Source organism: Chinchilla lanigera, unplaced genomic scaffold (assembly GCF_000276665.1).
Source record: "Chinchilla lanigera isolate Chin_1 unplaced genomic scaffold, ChiLan1.0 scaffold00063, whole genome shotgun sequence".
Taxonomy (NCBI): Eukaryota; Metazoa; Chordata; class Mammalia; order Rodentia; family Chinchillidae; genus Chinchilla; species Chinchilla lanigera.
The window spans coordinates 8,029,755-8,037,208 of record NW_004955464.1 but is presented as its reverse complement, the minus strand read 5'-3'; positions in this window follow the sequence as shown (position 1 = coordinate 8,037,208).

Sequence of the window (7,454 nt, the reverse complement as noted above, 5' to 3'; positions counted from 1 at the left end):
GGTAACCTTCAGGCGCCCGGGAGCCCACGCCGCAGCCGCCCGGACAGGCAGGCTGATGTACAGGCGGGTCGGGTCTCAACTGCCGCGGGCCAAGATGAGAGCAGGTTGCGACAGCGCGCCCCCGGCTCCCTTCGGCAGCAGCGAGACCGGCAGGGGCGGGGAAACCCGGCGAACGAGCAGGCGGGCGAACCCGGCGGCCGCCTCCGCCTCCTCCGCTTCCTCCCTAGCTGCCGCCTCCGCCCCTGGTTGGCCGGCGCCAGGGCTGTCGCACATTTTGCCTGTCATCGAGGTCGCAAAGCGGCGCTTTCCGGCTGCCACGTGACTGCCCTCCTGTCAAGCGCTGGGCGCGCGACTACCGCTGGCGGATTCCTGTGCGCGCGGCGGGGACGCCGACCTGCAACCGCGGGAGTTTGAGGTCTCGCAACAGGTTATTCCGGTTCGTGTAGAAGCAGAGGCCGCAGGGTGCCGCCTCCCGCTGGCGGGGCCGAGATCTCTTTCTGCGTCTCACGTGGTTAGTCACACGTAAACACATCCAGTCTCAAACCAGCTCAACACCCGCTCGCCACCCTTCTCACAAACAGCCTGTCGTAAGTGTGCATTTTCTCTAAGTTTCACCGAAATACAACTCTCTACGACTCTCACCGTCAAAACCCGCTTACATATCATCACACCCAATCCCAAAGCCGTTTCGTCTGCATCCTTCTCAGACTCAGTAACAGGTACCAGACTCCCTCGGTCCACACGAAGGAGAAATGTGAGAATTTGGACCTGAAAGAGGGTGACCCAGCTAATAGGGAGGCGAAGGCAGGAGGGTACCAAATTGGAGCCCAGCCTGGCCAATTCAGTAAAACCTTGTCTCAACATTAAAAAAAAAAAAAAGTGGTAGAGGAAATGCTTCTGGGAAATTGAAGGAGGAGAATCACAACTTCAGTTCCCACCTGGAGAACTTAGCAAGACTCTCAAAATTTTAAAAAATAATAACGAAGAGGACTGGAGATACAGCCAAGTGGAAAGTCCCTGGGTTCAATCCTCCATATCACTATAAATAAATCATTAATAACAAGTGGAGAAACTTTATGTCATAAATGGGGAAAACAGAGTTCAGTTTTGAATATAGTCAGTCTTTAAAATACTTTTATGAATAAAGAAATTATATTAATATACTTGACAGTTACTGAAAGTTTCAACTTAGGGTCAGAAATTGACAGCCTCTGTACCAAAAATATCCACAAATTATGAACAATAAGGTGACCCTTTGTAATTACCATCTATGATAGAGGAAGGGTAACAGCGAAATATGTTCAACCTTGACTTCAGAAAATATCAGTCTGGATGGGGGAGATAGCTCAGTGGCACAGTGCCTGCCTGGCAAGCAGGAGGTCCTGAGTTCAATTCCTGGTACCAAAAAAAAATTTTTTTTAAACAAAATAGATAGATAGATAGATAGTCTGGACTGTGATAGGGCATTTACACTTTCATGTGAAGTAAGATTGCTGATTTCATTCAGGATAGCTAAAAAAGAAACTAATGAAATCACTATTTAGAATTGAGGCCTAAGAAAATCTGAATAAAATATTCAGTTTCCCTAAATACAAAGAAGCAAGCTAGATTTCCTGGGGGTGTAGCTGAATGATGGAGCACTTGCCAAGCACTTATGAAGCCTTTAGTGAGATCCCCGCACACACATACACAAAATACATAAATATCTCTATTCTGTGTGTCTTCTTAAATAAAAATGGCCTATAACCTTTATGTGATAATGTTTTACTACAGAATTAACTAAATAAAGGAAAGAACCATCTCTAGTCACATGCATCACTGTCTTAATTGCCATCCCAAAGGAAGAAATTCCAAAAGTCAGCACAAATATGAGTCATGAGGTGATACACAGTACTAACAATGTAAATGAGGCAACTCGGTTGCCTCATTGGCATGAGTCACCCTCAGTACAAAGTAGGAAAATAATTGTTTCTAGTTATATGGCCAGGGTTAATGCAGCCCTGAAAAGTTGATGATTTTCTCTATACAACTTGTGTGGATATCTCAGAATGCATTCACAAATTCTCCACTGTTCCCTTTCTCCCCTCCCCCCGCCCCCGTCTCCCTATCTGGAAGTTAAACCAGTGTTATATTGCAGAAAGAGGGGAAGAATATCCTAAGACATTATGCATATGATTTTTAGTACTGATTTCCCAAATGGTTGCCTGTAGGAACTTGGGTGAGTCTCTTTAAGTCTTTCTCACTTCTGCTTCTGACAGGAGTATTTCAGGTAATAAATGAGACAATTATGAAAATGCATGAAAGCCAGGGATATAGCTCAGTGGCACAGCACCTGGCTGGCAAGTGTAAGGTTCTGAGTTCAATTCCTGTACAAAAAAAAAAAAAAAAAAAAAAAAACATGAAAAATAGAGAATATCTTTATAAAACCAGCATATATTTCATATTTAGCATTTTCAGCATTCCTGTGTTTGAGATCTAACACTGACCATTACAAAACCATTATTCCTTTGTCTTTAAAATGGGACTAAACTAGGTGAGGAGGCGCACGCCTGTAATCCCCGCACTCGGGAGGATTGCGGTGAGTTCCAGGTCAGTCTGGTCTACACAGTGTGTTTAAGGCCAGCCTGAATTACAGAGCAAGACCCTGTCTCGAAATTTTAAAAGCCAAAATAGCACCAAAAAAAAAAATTACAGAGTGATTTTGAATGTTGTGAAAACTGGTCATAACCCTTAAAACCCTCCTGCCATAGTAGTTGTTATTATTCATTATGCCAGTTCCTAAATACTTTTCTTGGAACCACCTCTTTCATAATTCTTAAGCCAACAGAAATTTCTCTAGCGTGGCTTTTGGTATTTTTAACAACACAATTTAATGATATGATAAATTCTGTAACTTTTTTCTGTAATTGTTTCATCTGCATGTTTTATCTCTCCCCAAGGGTTGAGTTCCTAGATATTATAAACCATTTCATCTCATGTGCTCTTATAGTCACCATGGTTCATACATACGAAGTCTTCATTACAGAGTACAGTAGTTAATAATTTGACTCTATTATTTTTATTAAGTGTCTAATATGTATAGGTACCTTTATATATTATTTCTCATTGATTTAATCTTCACAACCACCTCACAGAATAAAACACTACTCTTAGAGTAAGGATTCACCCAGGTTATACAACAAAGTGACAGACCCAGAACTCAAAGCTAAGTCAAAACCAATGTTCTTTCTAGTACACTAGAGCAGTAGTTGGGAACCTATGGCATGTGTGTCACCACAGACTGTTTATATCAGTGAAAACTCTAAAAGGTTTGCCATCACTGTCCTAGAGCCTCTCTGTACTGTACTATTGCCTTTTCATGCTGCTAAATTTATATAGTTCTTAAAGAAACTTTTAAAAAATAAAAGAAACTATTGCTTCCCTAAATCTAATTATTCATGGTTGAATATCCAGGATCCAGAATAACTATCCAATACAAAAAGAAAAGAAAACCAAATATTAAAGTGAAAAACTTCATTTTTCATTTCAGTGGAACGCCTTCCTTGGAACAATTTCTCTGAAGTGTCACAAACCAAGAGAATAGAAATGTAGAGAAATTCCTTATCCTTACTAAGAGCCATGAAAAATAGTTTTAATGTAATCATTCTCATAAGTGGTCCAATGTAATAATTTGTGGAGCTCAGCCTAATTCAAATATATCTTACAGACTCGTCATGTTCTTTGACTTTACTCTTTTAAAGGGGATTTTTATTTCATCTTCCTTTCAAATATAAATAAGACTTAGTTGAAAGTAGGGCTGGGGATTTAGCTCAGCGGCAAAAGCGCCTGCCTGGCAAGTGCAAGGTCATGAGTTTGCTTCCCGGTACCGGAGAAAAACCAAAACCAAAAAAAAAAGAATTTCACTCGGGCCAGGGATATAGTTCAGTGGCACAAGTGCCTGCCTGGCAAGTACAAGGCCCTGAGTTTGATTCCTGGTACAAAAAAAAAATTATTTCACTCAATTTTTATGGAAATCATTTTGGATTTATACAACAGTTAAAAGGATAGTATAGAATATTACTATATACATTTTATTCTTCTTCCTCTAATATTACTATTTCACAAAACCATAGTACAGCACAACATGGTGGTGCACACCTGTAATCCCAGCACTTGGGAGGCTGAGGCAGGAGGATCACTGCAAGTTCAAGACCAGCCTGGGCTACAAAATGAGCTCAAGGCCAGCATGAACTGCATAGTGAGACCTTGTCTCAAAAAAAAAAAAAAACCACAGTAAATCTATGAAAACTAATAAATTAACATTGCTACAATACAATGCAATTAAATTCTAGTGACTGTATTTTTACACTAATATCCTTTCCCTTTTCCAAGGGCCAGTCTAAAACGCATTTAGTGTGTGTCTGAACTGTCTTCCAATTTGTGACAGCTTTTCAGTACTGACACCCCTGAAGAGTCAGGAAGTCTACAGAATGTCCCTCAGCTTGGGATTCCCTAATATTTCTGGGGAATTATACAGAGTTTATGGATTTTGAGGAAGAATACTACAAAGGTGATGTGTTGTCATCACATCATATCAAGGCCACATTATATCAAGGCCAAGTTACCAGCATGGTTTATTACTGATGGTATTAATGTTGATCCTTTGAGATAATCAATGTTTTTTAAAGCAATACTTCTTGCCTGTAATGAAATTCATGAGAAGACTAATGTTACTACTGAGCTAGATCCAAATTTAATTAGTCATAATCTAATCTAATGATGTAATGGCTAACTGTAGTGGTTGATCATGGATTCTTATTAAATAATGGAAAAGGGATAAGATTTGAGGCTCTAAGACCTAAGTTTGAATCCTAGGACCACTACATGCTGACTGTAATCTCAGCATTTGGGAGGCTGAGGCAGGAGGATTGTTGCAAGAGTTCAAGGCCAGCCTGGGATACAAAGTGAGCTCAAGGCCAGCCTGAAATGCATAGCAAGACCTTGCCTCAAAAAGACAAAATAAATAAATAAATAAATAAAAGGAAAAGAAAAATCCTGCTAAATGTCATAAATAAAATGCCAAAATTCCCCTGAGGGTGCCAGTCTATTTCCTACTTCTGTTCATCTATAAATACAGTAAAGAGAAAGAGTTTGAGACCAGGTTAGTACATTGTAAGTTACCTCATACACATTTCCTAAAGTCAGTCATTTAGAAACTGTACACACTGAGTCAAAGAGAGAAAAACACAAAATAATTTGACTACATCATATTCTGTAAGACCTTTAATATGATCATGAACTGCTGAAGACAAAGGTTCTAGACTGTTAGTACTCAATATCCAACTGTAAAGGCTGTCTTTCAGCATCTGAGGGACACATCTCTGTGATGTGACATGAGAAACTACTACCATCAATGTAATAGAGTCCTGTACTTAACTTTGAGTCTTTCCTGTACACGTTAGAATATAACTTTATTGAGGGCATACAACTCTTCAACCTATCTCAGTGAACTAACAACAAATATGATATTGTCATTGATGGTGCTTGGTAATGCTCACTTACTCTGAGTAAAACCTATATAGCCTCTGTGCTGCCAGTTCTGGTTTATATACTAGCACAAGAGGCAGAATAAGCAACAGCAAAATTAAAATTTTAAAAACTAAAGATGTTAATATTTCAGCAAAAGCAACTAAAGTAGTCTTCATGGAAAAACAAAACTTGGTTGGACATTTTCATTTTTGGGTTTTGTGTTTTTCATATTCATTTACATATGAGGCAGGGGTAATATATCAAAATTTTCTCAGTGCTTAACATCAACAAGAATCTTAATTCAGATCTGTAACCATGTTTTACCATATTACTAAATTACTATATATTGTATTTACTCAGTTATTCAATGAAAAGAAGTTTATTTCATGACCATTATAACACGTGTACACCTATGGGGGGTGTTGAGACAGGGTCTCACTATGTATCCAGACTGGCCTTATTCACTATATAGCACAAGCTGGCCTTGAACTTGCAGCAATCCTCCTGCCTTAGCCTGCACTGTGTGGGATTATAGGTGTGTGCACATATACCTGTTCCATACCTAAAAAGTACAATTTGACTTCTCATTATATTTCCTATAAGCAACAAACCATAGTAAGTTCTAGGAAACAATTTTTAACAATTTGCCAGGTGTGGCGGCACATGCCTGTAGTTCCAGCATTCAGGAGGCTGAGGCAAGAGGATTGCCATGAGTTCCAGGCCAGCCTGGGCTACATAGTGAGTTCAAGGCCAGGCTGAACTATAGAGCAAGACCCTGTCTATAAATAAATAAATAAATAAATAAATAAATAAATAAATAAATAAATAGGATTAATGTCCATTATTACTTATCAGCCAACAGTGCTACTATATGATCACATTTTCCATCTGTACTAAAAATAATTACATAGCTCCCAGAATAATCAAAAGTAAATTGTTATTTATTATTGGTCTAAATCAAATCCTAAATATTCTATTTGAAATGTCTAAATATATGTTTAAAAAAAGAGTTAATTCCTGTGTTGTGTTCCTACTTGATTCACAGCTCAGCTTTATTTAACTCAGAAAACAGCTCTGTTTTATTTTTCTCCTTAACATTCTGTTAGAGAAAACATCCCCAGATTCTTCTCAGCTTCTGCTCTCCCTGTACCTAAAGCCGATCTGTTGCTGGCTGATAATCCAGATGTTTCTGGCGTTTTGTTAATACTCCCAGTTTTCTTCAAGGAGCTGGGTACAGATGTTGCTTGAGGATATACTTGCTAGGAGCTGGTTCTAATTACACCACTTGTATTTTTTTGCTTGGTTTCATTTTGACCACTGCAACCATGTTGCATATTTTTGAGCATAAAAACATAGACACCAACAGTTACTTATTTCCACATACCTAAAAGAGAAATTTAAAAGTTCAGAGGACTGGTATCCAGCTATTGAAATCAGTAATTAAGAAGAAAGGCTATTCCTTTATGTTTGGATCACCCTCCCCGCATCACCCTCCAAAACCAAGCCCCCATCTAAATTGTGAGAGGAGTTCAGCAACAAACACATAGCTTCTGGGAAACACTTCCCAAGACTTCTTTTACGTTTAGCTTAAAAACTACTTTTTTTCCCATTTCTCCAAGAAGAGGAGGAGTATTTCACATTTTCTAGTCCGTGGAACTTTAAGACTTCTGGGTACATTATGATTTCTTATGACATGGTCTACGTTTCCGTAAAACTCAAGTCTAGCTGGCTCTTGCCCCAGCACTGTCGCCCAAGCCACGGCCACCTCCGCAGCCTCGGGTGAAGGTCCGGCAGGTGCGAGGCCGAGGCCGGGCTGAACCGAGGCCGAGTTCACGGTGCGCGCGCCCGGAGGTACAGGCGGCCGCCGCAGGCCTGACTGCGCGAACTTGGCGAGCCTGGCTGCGGCGCGCGGAGGCAGGCGGACCTGCCCCACTGCGGTCGGGAAG